Source organism: Schistocerca piceifrons, chromosome 4, assembly GCF_021461385.2.
Source record: "Schistocerca piceifrons isolate TAMUIC-IGC-003096 chromosome 4, iqSchPice1.1, whole genome shotgun sequence".
Taxonomy (NCBI): domain Eukaryota; kingdom Metazoa; phylum Arthropoda; class Insecta; order Orthoptera; family Acrididae; genus Schistocerca; species Schistocerca piceifrons.
Window position 1 is genome coordinate 397,695,939 of NC_060141.1, and position 10,698 is coordinate 397,706,636.

The 10,698-nt window shown below is 45.4% G+C and overlaps 1 non-coding gene across 1 annotated transcript; it reads left to right on the top strand.

The window, feature by feature from the left end:
• The first annotated feature begins 3,476 nt into the window (after positions 1–3,476).
• Positions 3,477–3,550, top strand: Trnat-ugu. Its single transcript has one exon. It is a non-coding gene; the product is annotated as a tRNA-Thr (tRNA).
• Positions 3,551–10,698: the final 7,148 nt, after the last annotated feature.

The following is a 10,698-nucleotide window of genomic DNA, read 5'->3' on the forward strand; positions in this document are numbered from 1 at the left end:
GCATCTTCAACACGATACCACAGTTCATCAAGAGTAGGGACTGGCGTATTGTGACGAGCCAGTTGCTCCGCCACCATTGACGAGACGTTTTTAGTTGGTGAGAGATCTGGAGAATGTACTGGCCAGGGCAGCAGTCGAACATTTTCTGTATCCAGAAACGCCCGTACAGGACTTGCAACATGCGGTCGTGCATTATCCTGCTGAAGTGTAGGATTTCGCAGGGATCGAATGAAGGGCAGAGCCACGGGTCGTAACACATCTGAAATGTAACGTCCACTGTTCAAACTGCCGTCAATGCGAACAAGAGGTGAGCGAGACGTGTAACCAATGACACCCCATACTATCACGCCATGCGATACGCCAGTATGGCGATGACGTATACACGCTACCCCATGTGCGTTCAACGCGAGGTCGCCAAACACGGATGCGACCATCATGATGCCGTAAACAGAAACTGGATTCATCCGAAAAAATGACGTTTTCCCATTCGTGCACCCAGGTTCGTCGTTGAGTACACCATCGCAGGCGCTCCTGTCTGTGATGCAGCCATGGTTTCCGAGCTGATAGTCCATGCTGCTGCTAACGTTGTCGAACTGTTCGTGCAGATGGTTGTTGTCTTGCATACGTCTCCATCTGTTGACTCAGGGATCGAGACGTAGCTGCACGATCCGTTACACCCATGCCGATAAGATGCCTGTCATCTCGACTGCTAATGATACGAGGCCGTTGGGATCCAGCACGGCGTTCCGTATTACCCTCCTGAACTATATGTTCTGCTAACTGTCATTGGATCTCGACCAACGCGAGCAGCAATGTCACGATACGATACGATATTAAAGTCTGAAACGTGATAGTACGCATTTCTCCTCCTTACACGAGGCATCACAACAACGTTTCACCAGGAAACGCCGGTCAACTGCCGTTTGTGTATGAGAAACCGGTTGGAAACTTTCCTCATGTCAGCACGTTGTAGGTGTCGCCACCGGCTCCCACCTTGTGTGAATGCTCTGAAAAGCTAATCATTTGCATATCACAGTATCTTCATCCTGTCGATTAAATTTCGCGTCTGTAGCACATCATCTTCGTGTTGTAGCAATTTTAATGGTCAGTGGTGTACAATTTATTCCCTTCACAGAACCAATCACAGGGAATACTCTTACACTTGCGCGACATATGGCCTAGAACACAAATTGCAGTTATTAACATTGCCCGATGGACACGAGCACCAACGCTTGTGGCCGCGTCTATATAACAGGTCCAATTCCGTATTATACGGACATGGGCTTAAAATATCAAGTACTCAGAATAAGAAAACAACACTTAACTCCTCTCAGGAACGAAGGACCCGTGACTTGCAGAATTCCGGCCACGATGTTATTGTCTCCAAATCAAACAGGCGATCGTCGAGGTACCGCAAACCTTAAGTTTGCACAGTAAGCTGGAAACTTGCCGAACAGGTTGTACGCGACGTTCGTAGGTCTTCGCGTCGCTTACCGCATACCAATAACTAAGCGAGGCGACCTGGCTTGCCCCGACCGATTTAACTTTTCGCGGCTTCTCGATACGCGCGCCGATCAGCCGGAGACCCTCAGAAGCTACAACTTCCCAGCACAGCTACGTGCCCTCCAGCCAACTGCCTCTCCAAGCCACGTCAAAACCAATAACCTACACACCTCGACCAAAGACCTTAGCTCGCGACACGTGGTCGAATCAAATTGGTTCAAATGGCTCTGAGCACTATGGGACTTAACATCTATGGTCATCAGTGCCCTAACTAACCTAAGGACATCACACAACACCCAGTCATCACGAGGCAGAGAAAAGCGGTCGAATCGATATCGGCAATCTAAGCAGTTAGTGACGCCGGTGGAATGCCATGCCGCCAAGATTAGAGCCGAGACGGCTCACCACATATTTATTAGTAAATTGTAACCATATAACGTATGTATATTAATGTTAAATATCAATATTATCTATTATTAAATTATAACCATTATTAATGGGGGAAATCTCAGAACACTTTGACATTCAGAAAGGTGTAAGTCAAGGAGATTTCCTTTGTCCTATTCTGTACAACGTCGTCCTATAGAAGGCTTTGGAAGAATGGGAAAAAGAACTCAACAAACGCTGATTCTGGAAGCCAATCTTAGTGGGCTTTCCTAAAAACAACCTCTACATACCATACCTCGTGTTTGCGGACCACCTGTCGAAACCTGTAGAGGACGAAGAGACTGCCATCAGACAGCTCAGGATATTTAAATAATGTGCAGAAAAAGTAGGGTTACAGATCTTGTGTTAAAAGGAAGAAATCGGGAGCCTGGAAACAAAAAACGATGAAATCAACACGGTCCTGTATTTTAAATACCACGGAAAATTCATCAAATCGCATGCCTTGAAATAATCTCATAGAAAAATCGCCTCAAAAATGTCGAAAAATCATTACGTTCAGCCCAAAACTACTGCAACAAAAAATCCATGTCAAGACAGACAAAAATTCGGCACTATAATACAATTATAAAACCAACAGTCCTGTGCGGTAGCGAACCACTGACGCTTATCAGAAAGCGCAAGCTTGAAGAAATCAAAAAAGGAGAGAAAAACCATTAGGAAAATTTTAGTAGCAAGACATCCCCAAGGCGGCTACAGGCAAGTTTTCAAACATCGAAAATGAGACTAAGAAAAGGCTAATCAAATTCTTTGGTTGTCTCAACAGACTACCAGAAAAGCGACTGAGAAAAATGATAATAGATCGTGCAACATCACTTAGTAACTGAACATTTTGGCTGAACGAAATTCGAAAGGGCCGCAAAAACGAAAAATAAGATCAACCGACATTTTAGACAGAGACACTTTCAGACACAAAGTAGACTAGTAGGAAGTTGCATCAGAGCAACCAAAATAAAAACAGTACAAGCCTTATCGGGAAGAATGAAAGCTGATTGGAACAGCAAGAAGAACCTAAAAAAAAGTTAATTGAATTATTTGCTTACTGTATTGCATTTATTGGGAGAATTCGCGAATAATAATTGTAACCAACTTTGAGCCACGCTTTTAAAACAAAAACTTTTTTTCACCAGAAACCATTTTCACAACAGGCTAGAATCAACAATGAACAATAATAGCGACGTGTGATTTAATAGCAGTGGACTCTGGTGTGGCATCTATAATTATCACAAACGAAGAAGACTACCTTAATACATGAATGGATTAATATGAAGGTGGTATCAGTTCTTTCGGACGTGTCCGAAAGAAAAGATACCACCTTCATATGGATTAGGCTTACCAGACAATGATCTTCAGTGCAGATGCACTCACATTGCTCAAACTCTTACGGCAATCGGTAGATTGACTGCCGCGAGTAGTGAGTATAGTGGGCAGAGGTACTACGAATGTAGTGTGTGGACAGTAAGTTGGAAATGTGGGTCTCACGGGAAGCATGCCAGAGATAAGTCCCTGCAGTCGCACTATCATCTTTTTCCTCGATGGCTAAGTCGGATAGAGCGTCTGCCATGTAAGCAGGAGATCCCGGGTTCGAGTCCCGGTCGGGGCACATACTTTCAACTGCCCCGTTGACTTTGTCAACGTCTGTAAGCAGCTACTGGCCTGGCTTTCATTGTATTTTCAGACTACCTAAATGTCTTCAATGGGCTACGATGGTTAGTGAGGTTTGACCCACCCCATATAACATCTGACTCACTGCGTCCTGTCTGGCGCACTCACTCCTGATCTCCTTCTTTTACTTTGGCGGCTATACGCATATCCAATACAAACGGACTTCCTCTCTGCTTTTCCTTCCCTGACGTTACTCCACTAATTCCTGTACCTACTTTTACACGATCGGTACCAAGAGACCACCCGATGATGATGATGATGATGATGATGATGATGATGTTTGGTTTGTGGAACGTTCAACTGCGCGCTCATCAGCGGCCGTACGAAGTCCCAATTTTTACACAGTACAATTTTTACACAGCCCAATCGAGCCATGGTCACGAATGATGATGATGATGATGATGATGATGGTGATGATGAAATGATAAGGACAACACGAACACCCAGTTCCCGGGCAGATAAAATACCCTACCTGGCCGGGAATCGAACCTGGGACCCCGTAATCCAGAGGCAGCAACGCTAGCAACTAGCCGCTAGCTACGGACGACCGAGCATTGCTACAAGTTCCCTTCTACATCGTCCTCTCTCCATCGCTGCTACCTGTCATATCTATCGCTGAGTGTTGCAGATCTTCGTAGAGGCCATTCTTCCATCGTCTTTTCCTTAGCGTTCCCAGAGATCTCCCACCTGTGGGGATGACAGCTAGGAGTTTCCGTGGCCACATGTCATCTTCCAGCGGAGCCACGTATGCAGCCCCCTGTAGTCGCTTGCCTCTTACGATTCCTGTTTATGTATTGCTAATATTGCCTAAAAACCGTCCGCATGGAGGACTAAAATTGTGGTGATGTTTACTAGACGTTGTTGAATTGAACATAATTAATTTCCAATAATTAAGACTAAGTACACTTTTATAAAATTATTTTACGGATGTTAATGGAACGAACAAAAAATAAATTATCTGTACGTGTGTAAAGAACATGTGACACACGTGGTAGTGTTACAAATCCCCACTTACAATTCACCAACGCCCAAATGCGTTGCACAGCCGTCGTGTACCCATTACCGTAATTAAAAGTGCGTGTCTCTAGGCACTCGTTGAGACAGTGTTAACGTGACAGGAGTGACACTTCGTGCACACGTGGGAGGCACGCAGGGCAGTGGAATAACGGCTGGTGTGAGTTAAGTGCGGCAAAAACAGGCGGAGCTGTTTTGGTGCACCTGCCACTAGCTACGCTGCTGAGTCACTCGCTCCCTTTTTGTGACGTAATCCTGCTGCACACTGGCCGTTAAACTACGCTTTCACGGCAGCATGCTGCCTTTTATCGCTCGTACAGAGACCATGTAGCCCGACAAGAACCCTCTCGGAGATTACTTTGATGCCAGTAATACGCGCCTGTGTTCGCAACGAGGACGCAAAAAGTGTCTTGTGTCACTTCATTGCGTGCTTAACGCGTTGCGAAGGCCGCTTTAGAAGGTTTTCCGGTAACTTTTATCACGCGAGACGTGTCTCCAGCGTCCCGTTGTGAGAAAACGTGCTCGAGCTCCGCTGAATATTGTTGGTGTGCTTTGCCGGTTAGGTAGAGTATTTTAAACCACTGGATTTTGTTTAAACGTCGTACATAACGTATTTCCGTTTCCTTCTCTCATCTGATGCTTTTATTATCGCCTCGAAAACAAATCTATACCAATAATCAATCCGTAAAGCCGTTGTGTCTGTCTGTCTCATCTCCAAAACTACTAGACGGAAATATTTGTTTCGTAAATAATAACCGCCTTTTCTTGCTTAGTGATGAAACAAGTATGTCTGAGCTTGTTGCGGAAGATGGCCATGTAAACAAACACACCACAAGACTGAGTTTTATGGGGTTTTCACTGATAACTTCACGTAGCTAGGGGCACAGTAAAGGTTGTTTTCATCGAAATCGGATCACGGAAAAAAGATATTCATACTTATTATAAAAGTTATGTATTTATGTTCCACATCTCCTCTGGACCGATTTCAACCAGACTTGGTACATGTACCACTGTCTATAAAGAATACGGTTCTAGGCGCTTCGATCTGGAACCGCGCGACCGCTACGGTCGCAGGTTCGAATCCTGCCTCGGGCATGGATGTGTGTGATGTCCTTAGGTTAGTTAGGTTTAAGTAGTTCTAAGTTCTAGGGGACTGATGACCTCAGATGTTAAGTCCCATGGTGCTCAGAGCCATTTGAGCCATTTTTATAAAGAATCGATGTGGGAGTAATAACAACCAACGTCTACCGCGCAGAGTAGCCGTGCGGTCTAGGGCGCCTTACCACAGCTCGCGCGGCTACCCCCGTCGGAGGTTCGAGTCCTCCCTCGGGAATGGGTGTCTGTGGTGTTGTTAGCATAAGTTAGTTTGAGTTAGATTAAGTAGTATGTAAGCCTAGGGACCGATGACCTTAGCAATTTGGTCCCATAGGAACTTACCACAAATTTCTCAATTTCCAACCAACGTGTCTTACGGATAGAGTTGGAGGTAAAAAGAAATGTGGGCACGATACGCGAATACCCAGATTTTAATCATTCCGTATTTCAGAACAGGAGCACTTAGTGACTTGCAGCAAAATTTGTACGTAATTTCAAAGCTTAAGAAACTTTTTCTAGCTGACTCCCCCCCCCCCCAACACACACATACACACACACACACACACACACACAAGTAATGGTGAAGGAAACAAGGTTTATCATTACTACATTTTCACTGTTCATTTTCGCATGAGGCATAACGTTTCGATTTATTACTACTTTACTACTAACTGTAATCGCGACATAATTTGTAGATAGTGTCCACATACACGATTGAATGTACATGCAGAATTATGTCATCGTACAGCAATAGTTCAGAATATATGGCGTCATAAACACTGAGACGCGTGAAAGTCTGTCACATGATGTATTATATTTAAAATCATTATTACTAGTCCGCTGAACTGATTTCGATGAAATCTGTGAACGAGATAGAGTGAACATAGGGTAGTTTTGAAAGTGTTTGGTACGTGATGATTATTGAGTTGAAGACTAATATGCGAATTAGGGAAAATATTTACTCTTTGAAAACGCTACCCAGCGCCACAGAACTAAAGTATCACTTTTCGAAAGCCTTCCATTATAGCGCAGATTTGAAATTTGGCTCAAAGGTGCCTACAGCCTTGCTCATTAATGGCCCAAAAGGTTGGCTCCCTGCGACGTCAGCCTCGGGTTCGGAGACGCTTCAAACAGCAAAGTGTCGACACATGTGAAAGAAAGACAAGACCTCAAAAGTTCATGTGGCATTAAGGTGGGTTTCTGATAACACATTGGCACCAAATTCACCACAATTCTGCTCAACGTCGCCGTAGACGTATCACAAGATCGTCACACCCCCTGGTATTCACATTTCGCCCCCTTCTTTGGCGCGGTTTCCTTGTGAGCGGCTGAGGAAAGTTTTAAGACACACCACAGCTCAGAATTGTCACATAGAGGCTTCAGAGGGTGCCATAAAGGGAGTCAATGAAACCGCCCCTTTCCTTGGGTCGTTGATTATCGCACATTTCACAGTCCCAGAGAGACCTCAGTGTGATGGGCATCGGGGACGACGCTCTTGACACCCTTTGACGCTGCTGACACCCCCAGACACTTCAGCTGCTATGTAAGGGTCGTGTGGCGCTGCATCGCCATCCTACGTGATAGCACCCCTTTGGAGTGCACAGTGACCGTAATGTTTGCTCTCGCTTACAGAGGGTGCTTATGCTTCTTCAGCCCCTCTGCTTCATGCCCACCGTTGGCGTGATCACGGAGGGGTGCGACAGCGTCACATGCTGTATAGAACCCCAAAAAGTCCCTCTAAGACCCCCACCAGGTTCAGTTGTACCCTCGCTGACAGCCGCCAACAGTTACTGAGAATTTTAAAGATGTACTTTTACAGAGTAAACCTGCGAAATAGCCCTAGACACCTGCAGACAGGCAACTGGCATTGGAAGGCTGTCAAATGATCCTTTAATTGTGTTGTGCTGTGTATTTACTATTTGACTTTTGAAATTTATAATATTTCTGAATATACTTTTCTTGGTTTATATGTGCTCTATGATACGATTCAAAGTAATGAACACAACGCTTATACAATCTTCAGGGTGTCTGATCCATACTTCCACTCTATTTGTTGCATTAATCGCTATCCAGTACTTGAAATGAGACCACTTAGTGACTACAAACAACTGTGCACATAATTTCAGACCATTATGAAACTCTTTCTCACTCATAACCCCACGAAATCATGAATGGAAAAAAGCATATCAAGCAGTACAATTGTCACTGTATTACTTCTTTGCTACTAACTCAGTATTCAGGACATTCACCTAATAGTATTCATGTATACTGCTGAATTACCTATGAACCGTGAATTTACCTTCAGAGCCTTTTCTTAAGAATTTACTTTATTTACTAGCGATTCATCAAGAACATTAACACATTTAATCACACTATGTGAGCGTGGAAGTAGTTGCCAGTGGGTAACTGATGAAAACAAATTTCTTTCAACAAATAGAAATTTTTTCCTAAAAGCCCTCTTTTTGTTTTTGAAACAGATTTAAAATTATAATCAGAAAGCACTCTCAAAATATCAAGTTATAATTTTATTCAGAGGCAGAAAGAACAAATATTGACAGTATGAGATTTCGGGCTGAGAACCTTGCCGCTCCCTTTTGACACGGCCGCAGTCACGACCGCTCACAACAACCTCTGTAAGACTACACTGGTGCAAATCTGCAACGCACCCGATTACTTTAAACTAAAACTTTTAACAACTCACATAAGCTCATAAACTATGCACCCCGTAGGAGCGATGGAAATGGTACAAACCACTAACATTAAAAAAAATTAACTTGCCACCGAAGGTGCAACTTGATTTTTTTTTTTAAAAAAAGATACTCTTACGGTGGAAGGGTGGCAACTTTATATACCAAAATGACCATTTAAATAAAAAACCCATGAAATGAAGTCTTACAAAAAATATACAAACATGCTCTACATTACACATATACCGCCTCTCAAGATGATAGGCAAGATAAAAACATATTTCAGGAATTCTGCCGTTACACTTCAAGTAATAAATTCGCTAACACCGAATCCGACAAACATGACAGAGGCAGTTATTAACGTATGACAGATTGACAGGGAGATTACTGAACAACCCGCACCACAGGTTGCTCTAACCCGCCCTACTCCACGAGGGAAAAACGGGCCACCCAATTCATAAATAACCACTTTCCCGCGGGTGGGCAAACGGAGAAGCATGGTGGGACGACCCCAAAACAAAGCGGCTGGTGACCTCACCAAGAAAACAAGTAGACTTTAACAAGTAAACGAAACAACATACCTCCAATCACTTACCTTCTAATAAACTGCGATTTCTGGCGAAGACCTGGCGCAGCACCCCCAACGCTCTCCCGAACCGTCCGTTGCCAGCCGCTTCAACGAAAAAAATCTTCAAATGTGTGTGAAACCTTACGGGACTTAACTGCTTAGGTCATCAGTCCCTAAGCTTACACACTACTTAACCTCAATTATCCTAAGGACAAACACACACACCCATGTCCGAGGGAGGACGCGAACCTCCGCCGGGACCAGCCGCACAGTCCAGGACTGCAACGCCTTAGACCGCTCGGCTAATGCCGCGCGGCCCGCTTCAACGGACTCAGAAAGGCGCGCCGATCTCCCGTCTCACGGCGTCGCAGCTCGCACCGGCCAGCCCAATGTAGTGGGTTGACTCGTGTTGCTCTCGTGTCGACCGCGAAGCCTACTCCTCGCTATACGGCGCGGCCCACTGGCCTGACGTGGCGACCTGACATGCGCCGACGCTCAAGACGGACAAGTCAACTTATGCCCCAGTGCGCGACCGACCAATCGATCGATCCAACCGCCAATGACCATTGCCTGAACAAACTCGAGCAGATTGGCGGCCTAACACATAGTAGCACTCTGGACGACGGACAGACACTGACTGCCTTACACTGACCTGGCTGACGAACTGACCAGACTCACCCCCTAGCAAGCTCATCGCGCACCTTAAATGCAAGTGAGCAGGCTACCTTTCCCATTTCCCACCAGAGGGAGACACCAAAGTTGCGATTGCCACAGCGGCGCCACCGCCAGAAACGGAGGGCGACTGCTTCACACAATGCACTGTGGTGCGCTCTTCAAAACAGCGACTTTTTCCACAGCTCAACCTACAAAACAATATTATATGACAAAGAAGGAGGAGGCGATGCACAAGGAGGAATGAAGAGGAAATAGACATATAAAAAAGGGAGATGGCCAGAGAGAGAGGGAGGAGGTGATGGACAAAGAGGGGGAGTGGAGGAGGTTTACAGAGAGAAGGAGCCGAAGGAGATGGACAGAAGGTAGGAAGTGGATGATGTGGACAGAGATAAGAGAGAGAAAGACATGGACAGAGAGTAGAGAGTGGAGAAAGTGAACAGGGAGAAGAGGAAGAAGGAGATAGACAGATAGTGGATAATGAAGAAGGTGGAAAAGGAGAAAAGGAAGAATGAGATGGACAGAGAGTGGTGAGTACAGAATCTGGAAAGAGAGAACACAAAGAAGGAGATGGACAGGGAATGCAGAGTGGGGACGGTGGAAAAAGGGAAGGGAGAGAAGGAGATGGAGAGAGTTGGGGTTGGAGGAGGTGGGCAGAGAGTTGGGGGAGACTGAGATGGACAGTTGGGAATGTAGAAGTTCTTGGAGTTAGACAGAGGGGTAGCATCTTTGATTCATAATCAAAACGTCTTCGGTCGCAGGTTCGATCCCCGCCACTGCCTAAATTTTGATAAATAATCAGCGTTGGCGGCCGAAGACTTCCGGCATAAGAAGTCCCCTCATTCTGCCAACGGCCTTGTCAAAGAGGGCGGAGGAGCGGATAGAGGTTCAGGGCACTCTCTTGTCCTAGGGGTGGGAAATTGCCCCTAAAGGCGGAAGAATCAGCAATGAACAACGACATGAGGATGCAGAAGGCAATGGAAACCACTGTACTAAAGACACGTAACGTGTATCCACAGGACATGTGGCCTGTGATTGAAGAAGTGTCAT